Source organism: Amblyomma maculatum, chromosome 11 (genome assembly GCF_055883805.1).
Source record: "Amblyomma maculatum isolate TAMU_Amacu chromosome 11, ASM5588380v1, whole genome shotgun sequence".
Classification (NCBI taxonomy): Eukaryota; Metazoa; Arthropoda; class Arachnida; order Ixodida; family Ixodidae; genus Amblyomma; species Amblyomma maculatum.
Window position 1 is genome coordinate 117,853,561 of NC_139354.1, and position 26,794 is coordinate 117,880,354.

General features: G+C 46.6%; 1 long non-coding RNA gene across 1 annotated transcript in view; it reads right to left on the reverse strand.

Annotated features, from left to right (window-relative positions):
• Nucleotides 1-259: 259 nt before the first annotated feature.
• Nucleotides 260-26,794, reverse strand: part of LOC146174835 (uncharacterized) — a 33,140-nt gene continuing 6,605 nt past the window's right edge. The window contains exon 3 of the long non-coding RNA XR_014701995.1: nucleotides 260-539. This is a non-coding gene — a long non-coding RNA (uncharacterized LOC146174835). The remainder of the gene's footprint in view (nucleotides 540-26,794) is intronic.

Sequence of the window (26,794 nt, forward strand, 5' to 3'; positions counted from 1 at the left end):
TCAAACACAAATGACATTTCGCGAGCGGTACGGCTGCCTTGTGAACAACGGAGCCACAGGATGTGAACAAGGGAGCCGCAGCTTTCCCGAAACGTCACTTGTGTTTGACCATGGTCAGGTACCAGTGAATCTCATCAAACCGCTAACATTTGTTCATTGTTTCTACAGGCCTCCGCAGAGTATTTTATTTTATCTCTTTTTTTTTTTGCTGTGAAAAGTGTTCACAACAAATTTTGATATGGGTCAGCACAGTCGGCACAAATGTGAATGGAATAAGTTTTAATATTCCATTTTACTATTATTCGTAGCATTTCATTGTTCCTATCAAACCGAAGGATTTGCCGAACATTTTATTCAGGTCTGGCAGCCTACATAGCAGCTCATGCGCTTGGTTACATCAGGTTGCCTTACACCAGTAACCTGTAGCCTCGAGGCACCCGACCATGAGGGTTCAGACAGTATCCGGTCGCAGGCTTGCTACTATCGGCATAGCAGAGACATCCTTGTGGACATACACTGCGCGGGTTCAACGGGCGGCACTGGAAAACAAAAATGAAAGTGCTTAAAAACACCACTAACTTGAAACTGAAGAACTGCTTGTATCAAAGGCCATTTTTCAATATTTACACAAAAAAGGTTCACCTAAGAAGAATTGCATTGCTAAATCTTCAGTTTAATATCTCGTCATATTGTTTTTATTCTTGGCTAACCATATCATACTGAAATATTTTACACTGCCCATTTCCGTACTATTCATTTCAATAATTAGGGGGACACAAGCTCCGTCGTTAATGATATGACGCGATAGCGTTTCACACACGTGTTTTAAACTTTTGACTCTTTTTTCATTTCTTTTGTTTCAATCTTTAATTTCATTTGTTCTTTCTCCTCCTTTTTATCTTTCTTTTTAATTATTATACCCCAGTATTTAGCATCAGAAAACACTGGCTTTCATTCTAACAAGTTTGACACCTTTGAACAACAATTTCATTCTTTTTCAAGCATTTCAATTATAATTGATCAATTACACACTCTGGCCTGTCTTAATTAGCATCATCGAGCATAGGGTGTTCATTCTGAGCATTTTAAGAGGTTTATGCCGCTTCTGCTCTTTTTTCACTTCTTTGGTTTATCAATTGATGAATTCTTAGTACGGTTTGTTTACCCGTCACCGCCTACCAGAACCGAATCAATCATCAACCGCTGGAACCAAAAATTACCATGATACAATTTTTAACGCAGCACTTGATTATTTCTGGCCCCCTCATAAAAAGGACTCCTCACTCTACCTTCCCCTCGCAGGAGGGCAGCACAGAAATAAACAGATGACCACATAGAAATTACAATGCGCGAAATAGGAGGCCCGGCAGGTATCTATTGTTAAGTGATCAGAAATGTACTGCCACATGAAGAGGCGCAGGCTCTGCAGCGCTGGGTACATCGCCCGTGCCGGAGCTCGACGAGCCTTCGCTAGGCAGCACCGCGTCCACAAAACAAGCAGTGCAGTTGAAATCACAAAGTTTTCAAAATTGCGCCTGTTTCTTTGAGCTGTGTGTACCTGAAACATCCGCTTAATGAGTCGCTACATTGTGCGTACTACTATACACTGGAACATCACGTGGTCAGTCCGCCTTTCGCGCAAGTTTCTTGCGCATGCGCGAAGTCCTAGCAGCGACAGATGGAAACACATTAGACGACGTTTCTCGTCGCCATACTCATAGCCAGTGCATGGGGGCTGGTGGCGCGGTGACCGTAATTGGCCGAGCAAAACAACGTCAACCCCATGTCCCACGTACGGTTGCCACTTCCGAGGCGTGCCGGGCTGTAAGACAAAGTTTTTCAGGTTCCCTTCGTCGAGCAGCGACCAACAACAACGTGAAGCTTGGATTAGGGCTACCATGCGTTAAGATATGAATGGGCGACCTTGGTAGCAGATTGTGTACTCTCGACTGTGCGACAAACACTTCGTTACAGGTATGTATGAGGAAAAGTGAATCATGAAAAAACCAACAGGAGTTTGTATCAAGCCTGTAACGTTCATTGATGGCTGCAATGAGGATTTGTTTGGTGCGCGTTTGCTTTATGCGCGACGGGGCCTGACCACGATATATATTGTCATTTGTTTTCTTTCTGTGTGAAGGAGCTGGGTAGCGCAGATATCACAGGCGGCTATGTGCTCAAGACGGTAATATTTAGCATGTTTCATCGTGGCTGACGCTTGACGAACAAGAAAAAAATATATAGCGTTTGTTTTGATGCACCGCCGTTCGCGAGCCGAGTGGTTGAGTCGGTCATGAGTTCGCCTTGTAGTATCTATGTTTCTGCCGGTCTGAGCAAGACGCACTTGACAATCTTGCACGACATTCAGTGATTTTTTTTTTTATCTTGCAAGTTCACCGTCGTTTTGGGGGCAGAAACTGGCTAGAGCTCTGAATTATCCATTGTCAGAAACATGCCGCGCGTTTCCTACAGGTTTTGTTTTGTTTTTCGGCCTGGACAATGCCCTTTTCAGGGGTATGGATAAGTGGATCTCTGTCAAGCTTCGTACATAAACTCCTATAGTAGCTGCACGCTTGTAGACGACGAGAGGCGGAAGAAACGCCAATTTCACCTTGCAGGTGCCGCGGTGGCCGCATTCTGCTCGGTAACCCAAGAATCCCCGCGCATATGCGCCGCTCGTAAGTCACAGGTGATGACTCCACCTTAGCGCTGCAACATCAACAAACCCCTGAATGATTTGCCCTTTGACATTTCTCCCTCTCTGCCTCCGCGCTCTCCTTTCGAATTCTTTTTTGAGAATAAATTTAACAGTACGTCGTGAATCTGCACGCTGAGAGCACGTATCATTCTGTCACATCGAACACAGCCCGCGCCATGGCCTACTCTACATGCTCCTACAATAAGGAGACAGTATATGTGTGCGTTATGAGTGGGTGGCGAAAATTCTAAAACACGCTTCCATATTACATGAACATGATACTGCAATCTCTGTCAATACTTTCCGCCCCGAGCGCAAAATCGTGGGGAGCTTTCGCTTTCTACCTGCGTTGGCGGGGCCATTTCGTATGGTACGCTTTCGTGTCCTCTGCTACAGTGACGTTCAACGCGTTTCTCACAGCTCCCGCATGATGGCGCCACATCTTCCCGCAAAAGGTTGATTGTTTCTATTGTGCCACAGTTCTCACACTGCTCGTTAGGAACTATGTCTCAAGCTGCAAGGCGCTGACGAGTTAGAAGGACGCCCGCGAGTCTGGGGGTACCGCCGTGAAGAGAAACGGGGACGCAAGTTGGAGGAGCTTGCGTCTACAATGGGCCTCACTCTTCACACAGACCCCGTCCACCCAACACGTATAGGTAACTCCGCAACTCGGGATACGTGTCCGGATTTAACCTTTACCCGCAACATTCAGTATGCTGACTGGGTCAACACTGAGGAAACCCTCGGTAGCGACCACTGTATACTAAACACTACAATTCGGATCAGATCATTAGCAAAACCCACAACACAGGCTCGACTCCCAGACTGGTCCAAATTTAGGAAACATTACAACACAACTACATCTATATTCGAGCGAGGCTACCAGTCATGGTCCGAACAATTGGTTTCTAGCCTTCGCTCCACCGAAACCAAAAATCAGCTTTCCGAGGCAGTATCAGACGTAAATAACCACCTCCTCCACCTCTGGGAAGCGCGGCATTGCCTTGTCTGCCGGTGGCGACGACAAAAGCATAACCGTAAACTTAAGGCTCGAATATCAGAGCTCACCCAGCAGGCGGCCGAGTATGCGGGTCAGCTCGCAGACGCCAACTGGGTGGATGGTTGCAACACGGCGGCGCGGGAGATGTCCAGCAGGAACACCTGGCGGCTCTTCCGCGCTCTTATTGACTCAACGCAGACACACACAGAAACTCAGAAACATCTACAACGTGCTTTCAGGGCAACACAACTCAGCCAGCGCAAAAGTTGCGGCACCAATACTTGTGCACTACCCAGGACCCCCCGGACCGGTGCACTCTTATGCAGGTTCGGAGAACGCCGAGCTGGATCAGCCGTTTCAGCTCCGCGATCTGCGGGTGGCCCTGGCGAAAATGAAACGTGGCACAGCCCTGGGTCGGGACAAAATTACAGTCAAATTACTAGCTAACTTACCCGACCCGGCCTACCAGTCCTTATTGGATTACATCAATTCAATTTGGCTTGGGGACGCGCCACTCCCCATCGATTGGAAGACTGCTCTGGTCACTTTCATTCCAAAAGCTGGCAAGGCTATCAGCACGGACAACCTTCGCCTCATCTCTCTAACCTCATGTGCGGGCAAACTAATGGAGAAGGTGGTGCGTGACAGGTTGTCCGAGTTCATGGAAAATCAACACATCTTCGCAGACTCCATGTTCGGATTTCGCCCGTACAGGTCCGCACAGGATATTTTGCTACAACTTAATCGGGACGTTCTTGACCCTGTCGAATGCCCTCACAACGACAAGGTCATACTCGCCTTAGACTTGAAAGGAGCATTTGACAACGTTACTCATGAGGTAATACTCACTCATCTTTCACAAACCGGTTGCGGACGCAACGCGTTCAGATACATTCGGCAATTTTTGACAGATCGCCAATCCTACATTAAAATTGAGGACATCGAACATGGCCCGTTCCAACTTGGAACCAGAGCAACACCACAGGGTACAGTGCTGTCTCCTCTCTTATTCAATCTGCCTATGACGCACCTGCCGGCCCAGTTGGGTGCTGTCGCTGGTGTACAGCATGCGCTGTATGCCGATGACATCACCTTGTGGGCCACGCAAGGTTCTCTTGGAGATATTGAGGACAACCTGCAGCAAGCGGCAACCATAGCGGACCGCTATGCTCGCCGCTGCGGCCTTCAATGCTCCCCTCAAAAATCTGAATTTGTACACATACGCCCCTCACCAAAGTGTACGGCCAAAATTTAGCTTTTTTTAGAGACAGGATCAATTCCTGAACGAACAGAGGTCCGGGTACTGGGGCTCTTCATTCATCAACATAGACGGTCGGACACTACCTTGGTGAAACTCCGTAAGGTGGGGGACCAGGTGGGCCGCATGGTCCGCCGGGTTTCTAACAAACGTGGGGGGTTGCTGTGTAAAGACGCCTTGCGGCTGGCGCATGCATTTGTGACCAGTCGAATCTTGTATTCGACTCCTTACCTCCACCTTCGGAAACAAGACAAGGATGCACTCGAAGTCGTCCTGCGCAAAATTTTTAAGAGAGCCCTCGATCTCTCCGTCAACACCTCCAACCAGCGTCTACTAGGCCTGGGCATGGTGAATACGTTCCGGGAGATCCGAGAGGCTCACTTAACCAACGAATACACACGTCTTTCTAAGACACTGTCGGGTCGCCGCCTCCTTGCCCGGCTACACATCCAACATACCACCCTTATGGAAGATCGTGTACGCCTCCGTTTCGAGTGGAGATGCGCCCTCCACGTACGCCCTCTTCCTAAAAACATGACACGTGAAGACCACAATGGCCGGCGCCTGGCGCGGGCGGAAGCCCTGGGCCGCCATTATGGGTCGAAACTCGGCATTTACTACGTGGACGCCTCCGGCCCCCACCATGGGGGGTGGTACATGGCCGCAGTGGTCCACCAGTCCAAAACTGTTAACGGGCTTACATTTCGCGCCCGTGACATAACCCACGCGGAGGAGGTCTCCATTGCCCTGGCAGCTACTCACACTGATTCTAAAACAATTATCTCTGACTCGCGAAGGGCTTGTCGGAACGTCGAGCAAGGCTGGGCACCATACTTAGCCTACCGACTACTTCAAAATTTCACCTATACCGGGGACCCCGCTTACCGGAAAATAGTATGGGCTCCTGCTCATATGGGTCTCGAAGGAAATGAGGCAGCCGACGCCGCCGCCCGCGCGCTCTCTTTCCGGGCTTCCCATCTCGACCCCCTAGATCAGGATCTCGAATTCGAACCCTCGTATTCTTTTAAAGACATTGTTCTTTACTATCAATCTTGTCATAGCCTTTACCCTCGCCCGAGTAAAGGTCTATCTAAGACGGAGGAGCGGCTTCTACTCCGTCTGTATACCAACACTCTGCTGTGCCCGGCAGCACTAAAACATTTTAATCCCTCCTTCACGGGCAGTTGTCCGCACTGTGCGGAGAAGTCTTCGGACATCTACCACATGGTGTGGGCTTGCCCATCTAACCCAGCTATTCATCCTCCCCCCAACCCCACTCGGGAGGACTGGGAGGCTACCCTGCTCGGCTGCTATGACCTGCGGGCCCAAAAGGCCTGGTCGAGCGCGCCCGGGCAGCGGCCGACGCCACTGGGGTCCCGTAGTAGGGACCCCACCCAGTATCTGTAAGGGCGGATAGTCAAATATCCGGCCCTTGCATACATCAGCCCCTTTTAAATGAATAAACGTTTGTCACCACCACCACCACCTCTGCCATACTCACGAACCTCACTAGGCACACTGGCGCAATTTGGAAACTGCGATCTTTTCCTTTTCGTCTGCTGTGAGTCGGCTGCACGCGAAGAGCTCACTTATTCTTACGGAGGCTGTGTTCGTTATGTCAGCGTTGGTAAGGGCGTGGTTGAGCGCTTTCGTCATCCCAGAAACCACCCTGTAAAATGCTGATAGTTTCTCATCTTGCGGTCCCAGGTGGCGATCTGGAGTGAACGCGCACCGTTATGTTCCAAGCCAATATAGCATGACGGAACGCCCCAAGCATCGGTCATAATCTAGTGGCTTTCACATATGCGCGTTTTCAATGCCATTAACTGTGCGGCGGTGGCGGCTGCGTTTCAATGGAGGCGAAACGAAGAGGCGTCTGTATGCTGGGAGATGTCAGTGCAGGTTAAACATCCCCAGGTGGTCTAAATTAGAAATTACTCCGGAGGATCTCCACTACGGCTCCTAATCCTCTCTCTTTTCACTTTCAATCCCAGCGTCCTCCCTTTCCTTACGGCGCGGTTCAGGTGTCCACAGAAACACATGTGAGAGATACTGCGTCTTTCCCTTCCTGTGAACCAATTAAAGAAAACGTGCGGCTAGCGACAAATTTTGAGGTGCGGCTTCTGATAGTATATTCATGGCTCGGGAGACCATCTCCTTCCAGACCCGTGGAAAGACTCCTAGGGGCTCAAACAGCATGCCACGTTCAGTGCTCTTCCAACTGAACTACGTCGGCAAGCACGCGTACGGCATCAACGAAAAGTTGTGGGACTGAAAGAAGACCTCAAAAAAAACCAAACGCGGGAACACTGCTTTTTCTCGCTTTAAGGTCTGGTCCGGGGTGGCGCAGTGGTAAGACGCCCGACTACTGTGCCAGAGTTCCCGGGTTCGAACCCGACCGCGGCGGCTGCGTTTCGATGGAGGCGAAACGAAGTGGCGTCGTGTGCTGTGCGATGTCAGCGCACGTTAAAGATCCCCAGGTGGTCGAAATTACTCCGTAGCCCTCCACTACGGCTCCCCTTTCTCTCTTTCCACTTTCACTCCCACCTTCCTCCCTTCCCTTACGGCGCGGTTCAGGTGTCCACAGAGCAAGTGTGACAGATACTGCGCCTTTCCCTTCCTGTGAACCAACCAACCAACCAGAGAGATCTGAATAGTCCTGGAATACGCGCAAAAAAATTATTCGCACCACTGCATCTGCATATGCGTCCATCTGAGGGTTTCTTGGCCTGCTAAGAGGAAACTGCGAAAACACTCAGTTATGGCTACCCGGCGTAGAAAGGAATCGAGAGAGAGAACAAAGAGGACTGGTGACAGTGGGCACCCTTGGCGTACACCTCGTGTGACCTGCAATTCATTTGCGAAAGTGCCATTCACAAACAGTTGTCTTTTCATGCCACTGTAAAGAACTATTATTATCTTAATAAACGCCTGTCAAAACAGCGCAGAAGGGCGAAAAGATATCCGTAGTGCAGATTGTTGGGCCAGTTGGTGGATCAACATATTCAAGACAACTTTGCGTAGAATACCGACAGGACACAAAGGGAGAAACACGCACGCACACAAGACAAGCGCTTGTGTGTGTGTGTGCGTGTACGTTTTTCTCCCTTTGTGTCCTGTCGCATTCTGCGCAAAGTTTTTATGAAGATATTTGTGTTCTGCGCTATCGAATGCTTTAGCCAGGTCTAGGGCGACGAAAACCCTGTTGACATGTTTAGCCCAAGCATACTCGTAAACATCGCTTGTGAGGGTAAGTGTGGCTAAAACTGATCGCCCCGACATCACGCACGATTCATGCAGACTCACAAACTCATCAGGGTAATATCGCAGTCGCCTAACTAGAAGCGTAGCAACAGGCTTACAGTCGCTGTTCAAGAGCTTAATTAATCTCCATGAATCTGGAAGTGACGGCGGCTTGCCCTCCTTGTGCAGCAGCACGACTCTGCCTGTGCCGAAAAAGGCAGGCTTTAGCACAGTTTGAATATATTCATTAAACACTTCAAGGAGCACTTTCCTGAGGATGTCAAAATAAATGCTGTAAAATCCTATCGCTAGATCATATGGTCCGGGAGCAGAAGCATAATACATTGCTTTTAGTGCCTCGTAAACCTCTCCTAAAATGGCTGGGGCTCCAAGTGCGGTGCCATCCTCTTCTGATAATTGGGGGAGAGCACAGCAAAAGGCCGCGACGGTTTCCTCATATTATCTTTCCTTGCGCGGATCTTGCGACACGAACAAGGCCGGAAAATTGGCGGAAAGCTCACGATATCAGAAGGGGCAGATGAAAATGTGCCATCCGCCAATGTTACCACTTCGATGTGCTTCCGGAGCGCTTTCGTGCTTCAAAAAACGCGCGTATCCATTATTGGCCGAAACTTGTAAAAGCAGGCGCGAGGCTCTTCGCCGTGAGCGAGAACTCTCTTCAAGGATGCTGTCTGCGTTTGTTGCGTACCCTTCTCGTCCTTGTTTTTGTGTGCGCAGATTACCTTGAAGGTATGTCTGACCGATTCACCCAACAACGCACTCTGTTATACCGAACACGTAGAGTTTTAAGATGCTCACTCATGGCGAATGTGAGGGTTTCGCCTGTTTTCACGATGCACATCCGTCGTTCAACGCGATAACAATGCGTACCCGTCGCTTTTTCCCTGCCCGTATCAATGCGTCTCTCCAGGAGGCTTTAAGGCTATCCCAGATTTTCTGGAGAGGCATTCTGCACTCCAACAACTCTGCTCGGATATATGGTACGTTAAATCGCGTGACACGAACCGCAATCAGGTACAACAAACGGATTGCATTGCAGTATTGGAACAATTGGCAAGTTCACTGTCGCCGCAAGAAACTCTGCTTGCGGCGAACACCTTCGAGCCATGATGATTTTTGTGATGATTTACTGGCCGATTTCCTGTTATTGTTGTTGTTGCGACTGTAGGAAGAAGGAAAACAAAATGCACGGGCCCTCTGCTAGCTCTGTAGTTTAGCCACCTCCGCGGCCTCGTGTGGACAGAAAAGAAAAATAGAGAAGAAACAAAGAAAATGAAGAAGGATTGAAAGATGCGCGTCGCAACAGCAGTCGTCCACCACTGAAGCTGTGGCGGATGCAATGACGGCCTACAACAGACACAAATCAGGTGGCAGGCTAGCCGCCACCGCAATCAAGCGGTGGTGACCTGTGTTTAGAAAAAGTTTTAATAGACATTAGACTTTCACATGAGCGGCGACAAACGACGAAAACAGGAAGTGCACATAAATAAGAACGTAGGAAAGTGCACATAAAATACTTACTAATGAACAAATGCAACACAGCTCAGTATTTACATAGAGAATAAAATTTGGCTATTCGTGATGGTGATATATACAATTTTGAATGGCCATTTACATGAAGGTATAAATAGTGTAGAATATTTTGCCAAATAAGATATCAACATACACAGCAATCGCATGCACAGTATGTACTGAACATGTGTGTTGCGATGTATACAGCTGTGAGTTGACATAAATATTTACATTATATTATAGGTATCAAGATGGACTAAAACCACCCGGACACATCCATCCCACACGGAAACAAAACGGCAAGACCAAAAGCTCACGTCGGCGCCGGCTCGATGCGACAGCCTCACAACGATTGCGCCATGACGCGAAAGCGCCAGCTACAATCAGCGATCGTGCAAAGCGACCGCGAGGACATCTACCATTGATCTAAAATCGGTTAATATCTAGACTTATGAAACCGGCATAAACTGCCCTCCAAAAAACACGAGCAACGACTCATTGCTTGGCCATGTGACGATTGGATTCTTGAAGTGGACAGTTGGGGCACTGCGCTGTCCGCACAATACCCCATCGTTGCAGCCTGTCACATGTAGACAAAACTCCCCTCCAAAAGCCACATAAAGTCATATAAATGCCGTGGCAGAAACAATGCTGCGAGTGCTAGTCAACTAATGGAATCCGCCCTTCGCCTGCGTTTCGCAAGCAGCAGCGGAGGGAGTAACGCTGCCTACTCTGTTCGCCGAGATGTCTAAGTCCAGGTATAGTGCTCTAGTCCGGGCTTACATGGTGGGCGTGGCGACGAAATGTCACTCTATATACGAATACAAACAGGCATCCGGAAAAGCTGAGATCTTCGTGGTATGTCAGGGACAACCTCGCTCACACTTGTGCCTAAAAAATGGACGGTTAGCACCTGCGCTGGGCACTCATCACTCAGCAGCAAACGAAGAAGGTAGCACAGAGCCAGCAGCCGACAGCAGACAGACAAAGAAGGGAACGTGAGCCCACCCTTCGAATGTGGCTGGCTATAGTGCCGCACGGCATACTAGTTCGGTGGGACCTGCCCAATAAATTAGCTTACAAGAGATTGCAGGGAACGCGAAATTCAGTGGGGTGTATGCGTTACATGTGCGAGGTACAATATTCGCCCGCAGAAAAGTGTGGACAAAGTAGCGTTTCTTCAGCATGGGTAGTTCAGAAGCACTGGCTGTAGCCACCTTGCTGCGCACTTCGTTTAAGACGGAAGTCCACAGCGAAGTTGTTATCCCACGTGCCCCGTAATCAATGCCAAGTATGCGGATGGTGTCACTGTGCATAATTGGTAGGGCACCATTAAGGCGCGCTTCTGGCCTGCAATTAAAAGATGTTTACTTTTTTCAAAATTGACAGCAGCCCCAGAATCCTTGCCATATCTCTCAAAAAGATGAATGCAGCCACTAGGCTCGCTTCATCACACAGATACAACGTAATGTCATCCGCGTGAGCAGTCAAACGCAGCGTCTGATACCCTGGGGGAGGGAGAGCACGGATACTTTGGTCTGCAATTATTGCTCTCAAATAAGGCTCTAAGCTGAGTGCAAACAAAAGATGCGAGAGAGGACAACCTTGCCGGACACGTCGGGTCAGAGGGAAAGGTGCACTTTCCCACCTATCCATCACCAGTGTGATTTGAATGCCATCATACATGCATTTATTAAACGTATGAAATTTCGCCGAAACTGAAAAGGATCCAGAACGCCGAATATATAGCCATGTTGCAGCCGGTCAAAAGCTTTTTCTTGATTTAAAGAAACAAGGATACCACTAGCTAAGCGTCCTGTGTGTAATCAATAATTTCACGAGTGGTATACGACAATCTATGTATTTCCCTACCAAGAACAGAACACACCTGATGACAACCAATAAAGTGGCACCCGCATGAAACGACAGCCCTAGCGATCCGTCGTGCGACGCCGCCGCCAATGCCTGTCGTTGTCGCTGTTGCATACCACACGGAGAGACGGGGATCAGCCACAGAGAGGCGCATTTTCAGCGTTGCTCTGTTACCGCCGCCTCGTCATTCGATCAGGGGGAGAGCAACCGCACTATATCCCATTTCTAACACCAAAACAGCATAAAGTACGATAAAACACTGATAACATTTTTTGTAAAGCATCGTATTTTAAAGGGTCGCAGTGTAGCTGTGCGTTACTAAACTGCTATGCCCACATGCATTGTAAGCAGTGACTTTCTCTTGCTCCATTCGAAAATGAACAATATCAAGCCACACTAGCCTTTTTTTTTACTACCCTTCCAAGATTTTACTGAATTGTCTTGATGCACTCATATGCACGGATTAGAGGAAGTGAACGCGTGCAGGCTGCAGGTTCTTCGCCCAAACCGGACTAGGAAAACAAACTTCACGCACACAAAAAAGGCCAGAACAGAAGTTGAGCATCCCAAAGCATTCTGCGATTGGGTGCCTCTTGAGCTGCTTCCAGGCGATACTCGAAATTTTCTAAAAACCCCGAAACTGAGCGACAGCGACGAGTGGCAATGCTTCGGCGGCCCTCAGCCCGTCGCGCGGCGTGTCGCCGCGAAATGTCGCCTCATAGCCGAGTTACATAGCCGCTTAAGGGAGGCCATCACATCCCTCAAGTTCCGAACCACGATGGCTGCGAGAGCCTTGTAGTCGACGTTTAGAAGGGTGATCGGCTGCCACTCTTCTGGACGTGATGAACCAGGATCACGTTTTGGGATCAAAATTATTCGTCCTCTCCGAAAAATGGCCAGAAAATCTAAATTCTCAAAGCTCTGTCGAAGAACATTGGCCAGTATTAGACCGACAATGTCCTAGAAACTCATAAAAGTCCACAGGGAGCCCATTTGGCCCGGGGGCTGACCCGCTCTTCATTGACTCTAAAGCCGTCTTTACCTCTTCTAAAAAGGGAAGTGCGCAAAGCATATCATGTATCTCCGGGCTGGCCAGCGGCAACCAATCTAACATTGGATGTATATCTACAGCTCCTAAATCAATCGTAATATCTGAAGGCGCCATGCTATTAAAGTGCGTCAGGAAATGCATACATTCCCGAGTTTGATGGGACGCAGAGGTGGGTGCTCCGCTCAACGCTGAGTTATGGATGTAACCCAGGCAGCACCAGCCATCGGCCCAATATTGTGGATTGTTTGGGGATTACTGGCCCAAAAGTGACCCAATGGTGCCAATGAGCTACCAATAATGCGCAGCCATGCTATAACATAAGCATTATTGGCCCAGTGAACTTCACCCATATCCGTTATTGGCATTCAACCGGCTAACAGCGGTCAATAATGCCCATGCTTATTGAACCGCTTGCCATTATTGTATACACAATGAGACAACCTGGTCATTATTGGCCAGCCAGCTACAATGGTTTGCCAATATCTTCCGCACCATGGTATAACCTGGTATATATTGTCCGATCAATAACAACGGCTTCTGAATATTGAATATATCTAGGCATACAGTGGTCAATAATGTCCAACAAACTTTGGCGGCTTCCTAACATTGTAATATCTTGGTTTCTACTGGTCGATATTAAGTAATGGGCCTTGATGTCTGGCCAGCATTGCGCATATCATGGCATAGGTTGGGCAATAATGTTTTGCCAATATGGCTGTCTTGTCAACATTGAATATATATTGGCATGTGTTGGTCAATATTGCTTTAACAGTCATGGTGGCCTGCCAACAATGTAGACAGATCGGCTTAAAGTGGTCAATATTGTTTGATGAACTATGATGGCTAACCAGCATTGGACATATCATGGCATAGCTTGGTTAATATTGTCGGGCCATTATGGTTGTCTTCATAACATTGAATATATCTTGGCTTGCATTGGTCAATATTGCCCGACCAGCTTTGGTGGCATACAAACATTGCATGTATCTTGCTTTATAGTGGTCAATATTGTCTAATGAGCTTTGATGGCTGGCCAGCATTGCACATATACTGGCATAAATTGGTTAATATTGTCCGGCCATTATGGTTGTCTTGTCAGCTATAAATAAATCTTGGCATATATTGGTCAATAGGGACCCGCCTGTCATGGCGGCCTGCCAACAATGTATACATATTGCATTTTATTGTTCAATATTGTTCGATGGACTGGGATGGCTAGCCAGCAGTGCACCCTAATGGCATAGGTGGGGCAATAATGTTCTGCCATATGGATGGCTTGTCAACATGGAATATATCTTGACATAGATTGGTCAATATTGTCCCATCAGATTTGGTGGCATCACAATATTGTATATGTCGTGGTTTCTAGTAGTCAATATTGTCTAACGAGCTTTGATGGCTGGTCACCACTGCACATTTCAGGCTGCGGCGGCGCTGAAAAACAGTAGAAGCAGCTCTGACCGATACAGACATTTTTCAATGTGCATGTATCCTAATATGACAGTGTTTTTGGGCTAATTTCGTCCCAACTAAATTTTTCGCTGGCCTGAACATCAGTTTACAGTCAACTGTAGAAGATATTCATACGCCATTCGTAATTTGGGCTATCATATATATAATGTTTTTGGGATTATTGTACAGATTGTCTTAAAATTGTTTGAGCTGACCACACAAAATTCACGGAAGCATCCATCACGGAAAATGTAGGATATATTTTTCTGAATATATTTTCCGTGATTTACTATTTGTTGCGGATGACCTACGATTATATTTGACGATTTTGGTACAGTACTCTTTTATTTACGATTTTAGGCACGATTAATTGTTATGTAAAATTCTGCATATAAAATCTTCGACACAATTCCTGCAGACTAGAGGGCGGGATGTCGATCACGCGTGGACGTAGCTAACACACAGCTGATAGTGTTCCGTACTTTAACCAAGTGTTGAAAATATTCTGACAGCACTTGGAATCTACACCGCAGAAATTTGCGAAGGCGAGAATAATGGTGCTGCATATGGTGCATCACGTATCATTATCGTTATCAACTAAACGCAGCGTCATTACCATTGATACTGTCATCATTGTCATTATCCCTAATTTCATCGTCATTCTCGTCGCTATCATCACGGTAGACAAGGAGAATTACGTATGGTGCTAGTTTCGCGATCCAGGGTTTAGCGCAGTGGTTAAAGCGCTAGCTAGGCTAGGAGTCTGATTCCCGGTGGAGACGATTTGTTTTTCTGATCTCGTCAAACCAGGATGATTGAATTTGATAGACGCATCAGTGCACAGATTCTGAACACTTCTCAACAACAACTCTCGAGCATGGGATTTCGTTCCATGGGCCTATATAGACGCATACATGTGCACAAGCATACGCACACGCTCGACCACACATCTGACAAGCGAACGTTTAATAGATGCGTGTCCGCGAAAAAACTCCTCAGCAGTCAACAAGCGCAAGGTACTCAAATGCAAGGAACGCAACAGAACATGTGGGTCGCTTGAACAAACACCAGTGGCTACGTTTGGATAGTAAACACAGAAACGATCGAATATATCCGGTGAATGCACATCCTGTAAACGTTTGTCTATGATTTAAAACACGCACGCGTAGCATCATTATTTCCGCCTTCTTTTACGCGTTACAAAGAAACCCTGCATATGTTCAAGCGATAGCAGAGGTGGGAGAGACCGATTGTGCTAGCCAATCGAACACTCACTGCTTGATTCGCCATTACGCTAGCTGTTTCCGGCATTCAGCATCAGCACCGACTATACCACGCCTCAATACTAGCTGTTCTTATAGACAGATATGTTGGGCTCCTTTTAAGGCCTTCGAGTTCTAATATCTACTAAACACAAATTTGCATTTTATTCCTGCACTCTTTAGCGCTCTGCTGTGGGCTTCAGCAACAGACAGGTAAAGACTGAACGTCTTTGAACATCGGTGTAGCAGCGCATAAAATATTTCAGCTCAAAGAAAAAATACAAGCAACATATATTCTACGCTATGTCTAGCTAATTCACTTGACAAGAAAAGAAATCTGAACTGTACTGGAATGGTTCGTATTCTAATGCGACGTAAATCGCACACTGCCGAAACGTTGTGTGCATGTGGAAGATAATAAAAAAAATCAACAGCACTACATGTAGCAAGGCAAACGAAAAAAAAAAATTTAAAACAATTACCTACAGTGCAATGAATGCGCGCTCATGTGTCGCCAGCATATATGGTATCAAAATTGAAATTGCATAATAACGATGCTCTCTATGGAAGTTATTTTTGTTCGAAAGCTGCAATGCATGGCTCACAATGATGCATTTGACTACAGGTTCTCCTAAGCACTGATCAGAAACTATTCTTCAGGCATTCTATGCCTTATTATCCAACCATATAATCACCGCACCGAAGGCGTTTCCCTCCAGAGAACTAAACAATTCTATCCCATCGTGTAAACCAGGTAGCTAATGGCAATTCATATATAATAAAAGTAATGCGAGTGCATTATTTAGGCAGTTTTGGGATATTTTAAAATAACACCACTCTCGAAGAATTTAGCACATGATTGAGAATTAGGTTTCCTCTCTGTAATATTCTGCCGCTTTGACAAGCGCAGCTTCCGCAGGCTGAAAAATGATTTTACCGCGCAAGTTTCTGAGGACTACGCCTTGTCCCAAGTTCGTAGATATAGTTTCAATATTGACCGTTGCTTTCTTTCTATTCTTTCTTTACTGCCAATTTAGTTCTTCAGATCTTAGCTCGTCGAGTATTTTGTATTTCTTGCTGCTTTATATGCCCACGCTTAGTTCTATGCGGATTTTTTCTTGCTCTAAATGTTGACCTGATTTGAAAAAAAAATAATAACATAGGAATTTTAACCTTGAAGTACCCGTAGTTATGGTCGTTTTTGCTTTTCTTTTCCTTAATAGGAATACAGCAAGTATACGGGCTTCTGCATCGCTCAGTTGCGCGTGATGACGTTTCAAGAGCACTCCGTCATGAACCTGTGTGCCATCTTTAGTAAAAAAAATATGTCCATTTGTTCGAACCGAGAACGATTCCGTGAAAACTGAAGATTGTTTTACGAATGTGCTTATTACTGAAACACATAGGTAACACATTTTGCATTAACCAAAAAAAATGTAGCGAAATTATCGTGCCACTGAAAACGTTACCGAGCCAACAGTCGAGGCGACCAAAGAGCTACGAACGCACTTCTCGTTGTTTCAGCGAAGCCGAGGGCAAAACTCTGCGCATTCCTCCTCACAAGCTTGGCGCAAAGAACATATGGTTTCTGTTTTCTCGTCCTTTCGTCGCCTCTCCGCCCGAGGGCCTTGACTAAAGCAATTTTCCAAACCGCTTTCAACTTCACATATTGTAGCCTTTTCTCCCCGTGAAGCAGTCATCGCAGAAGGTCAGCGACCTTCACTGCCCTCTCTTTCTTCCCGGCTAGGCATGCGTTGCTCACAATGCCCCCACTCTACTCCCCCGCACTCTTCCCTTCCTTCCCGCCAACTTTCCTGGCCGGCAGACTTCTGGGCTCACGCGGTCCTACGGGACCTCTTTAATTTCTCTCACCCACTTTCGAGCTTTATTCCTGCTCTTTCGACAGATCTCAAGCAAAAAAAAAAGAGAGAGAGAGGAAACACAACGACCCTTCTGCCCCCTTCCAACCATGCCTCGAAACTCGACACAAGCGGGTGATTCAGAGGCGTCCGGCCGGCCACACAATCCCCACCCGCTCGAACTGCACGAGCTCCGGCAGGTTTGGACAGCAGAACCGAAAACCCAAGCCTTGTGAAAGTTCCAAATCGTTTTAATGACCATGCCTGAAAGAGGATATCTGTGAGTTCAGTTCAGTTCAGTTCAGTCGTTCAGTCGTGTCCGACTCTTCGTGACCCTATTGACTATGTCACGCCACGCTTTCCGGTCTCTCACTATCTTCCTAACATCACATAACTTCATCTGCAGTGCCTCGAGGATGCCATCTAACCATCGCGTTCGCTGCCTACCCCTTCTCCGGCAACCCTCAACCTCTCCCAACATCAAATCTTTCTCCAGCGACTCCTCTCTTCTCATCAGATGACCAAAGTAGCTGAGCTTTAACTTTAGAATTTGACCCTCCAATGAGCAGTCAGGGTTTATGGTCGACAATATTGACTGATTTGATCTTCTGGCAGTCCAAGGAACTCTCAAGAGTCTTCGCCAGCACCACAATTCAAACGCGTCAATTCTTCGGCGGTCAGCCTTTTTCACAGTCCAACTCTCGCATCCATACATCACAACTGGAAAGACCATAGCACGAGTTATACGGATCTTGGTTGGCAGACTAATGTCTCTGCTCTTTACTAGGCGGTCAAGGCTAACCATTGCTCTCTTTCCCAGAAGCAGGCGTCTCCTAATTTCATGGCTGCAGTCTCCTTCCGAGGTAATCTTGGAGCCCAAGAAGAGAAAATCTGTCACTGCTTCCACTTCTTGTCCCTTGATGCTCCAGGACTTGATAAGGCAAGAAGCCATGATCTTTGTCTTTTTAATGTTCAGTTTAAGCCCAAACTTCTCACTCTCTTCTTGTACGCGCATCAGAAGTCTCTTGAGTTCCGCTTCACTTTCTGCAATTAAAGTGGTATCATCCGCATATCTAAGGTTGTTGATACGTTTTCCAGCAATCTTCACTCCAGCTGAAGACTCGTCCAGACCGGCCTTCCTCATGATGCACTCTGCATATAGGTTAAATAGGCATGGCGACAGTATGCAGCCTTGCCTCACTTCTTTCTCAATCGGAAACCAATCAGTAAGACCATGCCCAGTTCTGACTGTGGCCTCTTGCCCTTCATACAGGTTCCTGAGGAGACAGATGAGGTGAAATCTGTGAGTACCACCAGCATTTTAAGTTGTTTGTTCATAACTGAGATTTCTGAGATTATTTCTTGCTTTGTCTCGTCGTTAGATCGCTACTTTTTCTTACCAGGTTAATAAAGCATAAGATCACTGGGATGTACTTCGCGTGGCAATATTCATTTTGGATTGTTGCAGCTAAGATCTGGGAATCTGCGCTAGCCGTACGGTAAGATATCTTTTTTTGCATGATTTGGTGCTGTATGTTGTCAGCCTTGATCATCATCTCAATACCCGATATGCTTGCGAGAACGGAAAGCCATTTATTTCGACCGCACCACGCCAGTCAATTCTGAACTGTATTTTCAGCGCACCAGAGTTTATGCATGCAAAATACTGTATGCATGAACTCTGGTCACAAAGACAAAATTTACGGCGCAGAGGTGGCCAATTTGTATTGCAAAAGAAAAATGTGGCCCTGTAAAACATGATGCGTGTTTTGTGTGATTTTCAGGTTATAACTTCATCGCGCGTGTTGTGTGTCTGAAGTGATCAATTTCTTTTACATACTTTATTCAAAACTCATGGTTAAGTTGAGCTTTCTGGAACATGATTGTTAGTTGCGAGCGAATATTTAATATTGTAATTTGCCGTCATGAATGCGCGTTTGGAATGGTCTAAACGACGTGTAGCTTATTCACGTGCTTGATCTTTCTCCTGCGCTAATCCCGAGTAGTAGAAGTGTCATAAGTGTAATAGGTGCAGTTTTACTATCCATTGTAGAAAACTAAAAGCGTCCGGAAAGAAGATCTGCCGACGCACTCATTCTTACTGCTAAATTTGATTATTTGCGGAAATAATGGGAAAAAAGTTTTCGTTCAAAAATGCTCTTATCCACAATTATAGATTGTTATATCGCGCAGAAAAAAGAGGCTTGCCTGAAACATGACACTTTTTCTTCTACGTGCAAGAGCTTCTACTGTCCGCGCGAAGAACTCTATGAAAAAAAAGTTATGAAAAGGGGATTCTTATTTACCGTTGCTACCATATTTCTTATACTTTACCACACGTACAAACCTGTTTCCAAAACAAACTTGATGCTAAGCTACGGATTTCTTTATTTTTGAATTTGAGTATATCATATAAACCCCAAAGCATCTGTGTCGTACGTTGTTTTGGCTGCAGCTTTGACAAATTTTAAAATGTTCTGTTTGCAGTAATGATGCGATGTACACTAACTTTAGCAGCCGCGGTAGGAGTGGGACTGCCATTTTTTGCGTCTCTTTTTTCTTTTGTACTTTCTTTTAGTTCTTGCGGCAATCTATCCGAACGAAAATTATTCAAAGGAAAGCGATTGATTTGAAGCATGCAGTTATGACGACGTCTTTCTTCTACAGGTGTTCGACCACAAAGGCACTACAAGTAGAAGGGGGCAAGCACTGACTACCGTTTAACGAATAGATAAAAGTAAATACATTTTGTTTTACGTTTCCAGCGTCAACAACACATCCACATGGGAAGCCGTGCACTTCCAGATGTCGCAACCAATGTAACCAAGTTAATATGGCCGGCCTCACCGAGTATGCAGCTTATTTCAACCTGAGTAAACCAAGCAAGAAAGTTGTCTGAGGGCCAACATGTGGTGCTTTATTTTGCATTTTTACTCCACGGTCTAGCTGTACTTCCACTTTCCAAAAGTTTTCTCTCTTAATGGGATTTATGAATGTTGCTTCTATTTCCAAGTGCCATCTGCGAAACGAAATACATTGTTATGCACGCTGCTAAAGTCCATATCTTTAAAGGCTGCTGGGAGCTGCTGCCACTACAACCGACCACAAAAGAAGCTGCGATGAACTCAGCGCCTTCCTCGAACCTGGGACATGAGAACACCTTGCCAAGTGATGCAAAAACAGGAGGAGCACTGAAGTCTAAGAGTTCTGCCTAAATTTTTCCTCGCCCTGTAACCCATGCACACCTAATAAATCACCATGCAATGTACCTTTCAGCTGTATTATTTTCTGTGCATGGATATTCTCAGCATGCTTTATTTAAACAAAAAGCTACATTAAAAATATCAGCACTGCATACGTATGGGATGGCTTTGTAGTTGCCTATTAGCCATAGCACGAAATAGCAACTAGCCGTAGTACTAATTATTGAAACATTCAGCACTATAATGTGCCGGATTGCCAATTGCTCTGGCTGGATGCCAATACTGCCAAACCACTGGGCAAGATTGAGTTGGAAATATTGGGTAGCCGATAAATATGGCTGAATGCCAGTTGTGAATATCCAGTGAATAAGCATGGATGCAAGATATTGGATGCCCAGTGAGCTTGGCGGGATAGCCGTGATATAACAACCAGTGAGTGAGCTTGGGTGGAAGATATTGAGTAGTCATTGAGTGCCATTGAATGCCAGTAAACAAGGTAATATGCCAATACTGGTTTTGATAGGAGAGCCAATCAAATTGATTGGCATATATCTTGGCTCTTTGAGCGCCCCAATCAGGCGCCAATATTGACCAATATTGGTACCAATATATCCCACTATTGGACCAGTAGCGGTCCATTGATGGCGTGCTGCTTGGGAAGTTCTCCGCGCAAATCGAAGTACCTCAGGATGTGCAGATGGACAGTCTTCCACGCCAGGCCGCCGCAGAAAGGGACGAGGCTCCAATACGACATTGATACCGGCTATGTAACTCGTCGCACCAGGCGCGCATCAGAGGGGAATGCTAACCCGCTCTGTGTACGATGCGGATCATTGCATCCGTACCAGCTCCTGAGACACGCGACGAAGTAGTGACAAACCTCTACCGAACTGTGCATACGCCAAATTGATTTCAGCGCGTCCCGTTCATTTTCAGCACTGTCAGAAAACGAGACTCGTAAAGCTCGCGACAAGCTCTCACGGGAACCCGAATCGTACAGTACACGCACATAAAAACACCAAGGATAAAATGAGCCAGCGCTAGTAAACGTAAGACTTAGCGTGACTAGAAAGTGGTCAGAAATATGAATGGGCGTCTGAGGCAAGGTCACAACATCCATAGCTGACACATACGTTGACAGGGACTGCAGCACATGAGCGTGGTCTAGCCTGCTCGCAGATGAACCACGACGCCATGTCCAGCAGAAACGCGACCCATGCAGGAGTTCGTGTGCATCAAGAAGCACAAAATGCTGAACCAGGCGCTGCAGATCACGTGCGTTCCAAGTCGGTCGCCCTCGACCAGGGCCTTGAACATCAACATGTGAGTCTATAACACAATTAAAATCGCCCGCTGTTATTACATGGCGGCAGTCTAAAAAGTAAACATCCAACCCATAAAAGACGTTATTAGTAAGGCTGGCGTCCGCCAGAGCATTAGCACAAGGTGCGAAACCTCACAGCCAAAGATAAGAAAGATAAACAATCGAACGCTAGCACTAAAACCTTCTCGACTTTTATACCAAAACCCGTCATATGTGAAGTGATGATCGAAAAAAGCTATCTGTTTAGCACCTCACTTCCAAAGCCACTCGAGCGCGAAGTGGCGAATGCAAAAAGCACTCCAAATAAAACTCGCGCTTAAAGGCCAATACATTCGAAACAGTAGTCAAACTTGTTTTTTGCAGGCACAATATATCACAGTTTGTTCTTGAAATCAAATCTACTATTTCTGTTGGCTTTCGTGCACTCCGAAACCCCTGGGCATTTAAAGAAATTTTTGAGTCCTAATGTCATATCGGGTATTGCGTTCGGAACGCCATTAAGACAGGTGCTGCCCTGAGGTGGCACCACGAAAGTGCTTTGCACTCACATTACGCTGAGCTTCCCGCCCTCCAGAAGAAGAACACGATTTCTTGGAGGGTGTTTCTCCGGGTAACGTTCTTATGCCATGTCCGATCCTGAGGTCGGCGACGAAACACAGTGCTTACTTCCTTCTTGCTGGAACTCCATTTCCATATCCCATTAGCTAAGTGTAGAAAGTAATGGGAAGTATGCGACACAGAGGCTGAAAGAGCTACTAAAATTGTCCACTTCCTGTTCTTGGCTCACAACCGCAGATCACTCCTTTAAGCCATTTCGTAATTCCGGTAGCTTCTTCACGCGTCCCGTTTGCTTCTCCAAGGCTCCACGAAACTTGAAAACGCCAGCAGTGGCCGACGTCGCCAACGAGCGGGTGCTCCTGCAACTGCTCATCAATACAGTGTTGTGCCCGGCTACTCTAAAACATTTTGATCCGCAATTCGACGGGCTGTGCTCGCACTGTGGGGAGGTGTCTGACACCTACCACATGGCGTGGGCCTGCCAGAAAAACCCATCTTTGCCCTCTATCCCCAACCCCACCCGAGAGAACTGGGAGGCGACCCTGCCCGGCAGCTGCACCCTAGAGGCCCAAAAGGTCTTAACACAGCGTGCCCGGGCTGCAGCAAACGCCAGTGGAGTGCCTGTCTAGGTATCCCACCTAGTGTATATACCTCTCTGTACATATAATAAATGTTTTCACCACCACCACCAGCAGCAGCAGCTTCATGATACGACCAGCCTGCGTTCTGAGCGCACCGCGGGTTTTCGGTGGAGTCAAAGCCTTTGATGCCGACCGCAGCTTCTTTCTGCGAAGTCCATGCTTGACCTGGACACCGCGAACTTTAGACACGGAGGTTCCGGTGACGATGTGGCAAGAGCTGACTCGGAGCAGAAGGCTCACATGACGATCCGGGGCCACCGCGGCGTCAGGTGTGGTCGCGCAAGTAATCTCAGGCTGGGATGGGCATGTTGTTTGCTTGTCAAACAGCAAGTCACCCCTGCTAGCCGTTCCTTCCGCCAGTGTACCAGGAGTCGAAATCGGCAACGTCTCTGATGTAGTGCCCACTCCAGAGTCTATTCGTACTTCCTCCTGGCATTTTGCCGACTCAGCTGGCTTGGCAGATGGGGCCGGCACTGTAGGCTTCATGGATGTAAGCAGAGGAAACGCACTTGCCGCTGCGTCCGAGTAGAAACGGCGTTCAGGCCAAGTCACCATCGGGTGGTCATCGCTGACGCGTCGGCAGGATAGGGCGCAGCCTTTGCCTTGGTGACCGTGGACACCACAGCATCCACAAAAACGCGCTGAACACTGCACCTGAAAGTGGTCTGATGAGACACATCACCGGCAAACACGCTGCATACCTTTGTAGTCGAAGGTTGCACAATGTCCAGCGAAGAGTAGGTAGTTGGGCACTGGGGACGTGGCGGACACCTCCATCCGCACATACCGCGTACCAATCAGGACACCCTTACGGGAGCCGATCTGGCCCGCAATGACGGACAGGACTTTGCCATGTTGGCTCAGGACCTGGACGAGCGTTTCGTTTGAAACGTAAGACGGCACGAAAAGCCAGGCCACGATGGTAACTTGAGGGCCAACAGGGACAATTGGTATACGCTCGCTCCCGATGACGAGGCAGCCGGCGTCAAAGATTAGAGACATAGAAGCCATGCTCTTCACAGTCACTTGAAAAGACTGGGCGCTCATATACTGGATGCAGTACACTTCAGGTAAACCCCCTATTGAGGCCACCGCGTCGGCGTCAGTCTCGGGACTGGTCCCCGCTGGGACGAATATGTTGTCTTCGAAGGATTCCACGGCGGGGACCTACAGTCACAGCCCCTTATGGCCAGGAGCAGTTATTCCCTACTCTTTCCTGTTGTTGTTGCTCTTGCGACTGAAGGAAGAAGGAAAAGAAAATGCACGGGCCTGCTACTGGCTCTGTAGCTGAGCCACCTCCACTTCCTCGGGCCGACAGAAGAGAAAATGGAAAAGAAAGAAAACGAAGAGGGAGAGAAAGACGAGCGTTGCAACAGCTGTCGTCCATCACCGAAGCGGGGACGGATGCAATGACGGCCTACAAGAGATAAAAGTTTGGTAGCATGGCTAGCCCCCGCCGCAAGCGCCGTGTACCTACCAGTCCCAGTCCTGTAAGGCCAACAACAGCCACCTCATCTCCTTTCATTTCCTGTTAGGAATGGGTAGGAGGTACTCACCCTAGGCGGGCGTTTATGCGGCAACAGTGGTCTTACCAATTGTTCCAACACTGCAAATGCAATCCGTTTGTTGCACCTCATTGCGGTTGATGACATGCGATTTACCGTACCTTATAGCTTAATTTGCTTGTCAAACTCGAGGCAGCACGGGAAAAGGATTCGAGCCGACAATATACACCCCTTCAAATGCGTGTCTTTGTGTATGTATTCGTGTATGTCTATTCCAAATTCATATTAAAATTATGAAGCAACCGGTCGTCGCACATTGTTCCGGGTGATGCCATGGGATTTCTCGTTGCATATAACACGCAACTCTTAGTCACGTTGGAGAGTAAGTCACAGGAGCAGATATTCGAACCAACGATATATTTACCTTCATATGTATGCATTTCCGATTTTATATAGGCTGCTAAAGACGAGCGTATGACCGCAGGTCTATAGCTTTTGGTATATACAACATACAATGGAAAGCTAAAACAGTTTATATAGCTTGCCGTCTCAGATTTAAATGCATTAGCATATCTATGGACAACTAAAGATGACTATATGACTACTAGTCTATAGTATAAAGAGCATATGGTTTCCTATACCACGCTAAAACAGCTTATATGGCTTAGAGTCTGCAGCTTTAGATGCATTTAAACTTCTATAGATAGCTAAATGCAACAGTACTACAACTGGTCTATGGCTTCAGGAACATACTGTTCTCTACAGCTTGCTAAAATGGATTCTATGGCTTTCAGTCAGCATATTTAGTGGCCTTCTCATTTCTATAAGCAACTAAAGGTAACTGTAATATTACTGAACTAAATCTTCAGGAACATACAATTCTATGGTTTGCTAAAACTGATTCTATGGCTTATGGCTTATGGCCTATAGCTTTAGAGGCATTTATATTTCTAGACAGCTAAAGGTAACTGTATTACTGCTTGCTCATAGATTCAGGAATATACAAGTGTATAGCTTGCTAAAACTGATTCTGTGTCTTGCAGTATGTATATTTAGAGGCATTTACATTTCATTCAACGGCTAAAGTTAACTGTATGACTACTAGTCTGTCATACACTTTTCTACAGTCAGCTAAAACATCTTACATTGCTCGAGGTCTGCAGCTTTAGAAGCATCTACATTTCTATAGGCAGCTAAAGATAACTGTATAATTACTCTTCTATAGCTTCAAGAGCATACATTCTTTCTATAGCCAGCTAAAAAATGTTATATAGTTTCTAGTTTGCAGCTTTAGAGGCCTTTGCATTTCTACAGACAGCTAAAGGTAACTGTATTATTCTTATTACTGGTCTATAGCATCAGGAACATAGTTTTCTATAGCTTGCCAAACCAGATTCTATGGCTCGCACTCTGTAACTTTACAGCCATTCCCATCTCTGTAGACAGCTAGAGATAACTGTATTACTATTAATCTTTAGCTTCACGAGCATAGGGCTTTCTATAGCTAGCTAAAAAGATTTTGTATGGTTGACAAACTATAACCAACGTGGTATACGACTTTTTATAGTTACATATGGACATTCAATGGCACTTTATGGCTGACTATAAAAGTCCAACGATAGGTACAGCCGACCATAAACATTTATATTTGTATGGCCTTCCAATGTTTTTAATAATATTTCTTCTAAAAGTTGGGTTTTGGGGAACAGTAACGCACAGCATCTGCCCCACTTTTCGGCGGGCACCTATACATACAATTAACTGCATACAATCGGAGCTATACATATCGTCGGTCGGAATCCCTATTGCAAACTAGTCTCGAACTTCACTAGCAGATGGATGCTAAATGGGTAGTGAAACGGTATGACAACACTCTCATTGCTGTTCAGAGAACAGTCGCGTCCCACTGCTGATGTGATATCAATCGCGTATTATTTCCGAATCGTTTTCTCAATTATCAGTTGCGATGAAGGCGTGGGTGACACCTTTTCGATCGAACTAGGCTGCATGCTATCGCGCAAAAAAAGTTATGGTGCTGAATCCACAATGAAGAATTTGGAGCACGCAGGCGTCAAGTGCATCTTAAAGACAGAGCTTAATGGCTAGCTGCAATGTTGCGCCCAGATTCACAATGCGTATCCTTCATCTGTATTTCCTTTTCGTTTCTGTTTTCTTATCTATGTCTTTCCTTGGCAGGTATCTTTCATGTGCCTATATTGAGTCTCATCGGCACAGTACAACATTTTCGCCGCCAGCTAACATATGCCAGTACAGTTGATTTATATATCGTTTTATCGGCTGAATTCATAGAACTTTACCGCATGTCGTTAGGGTG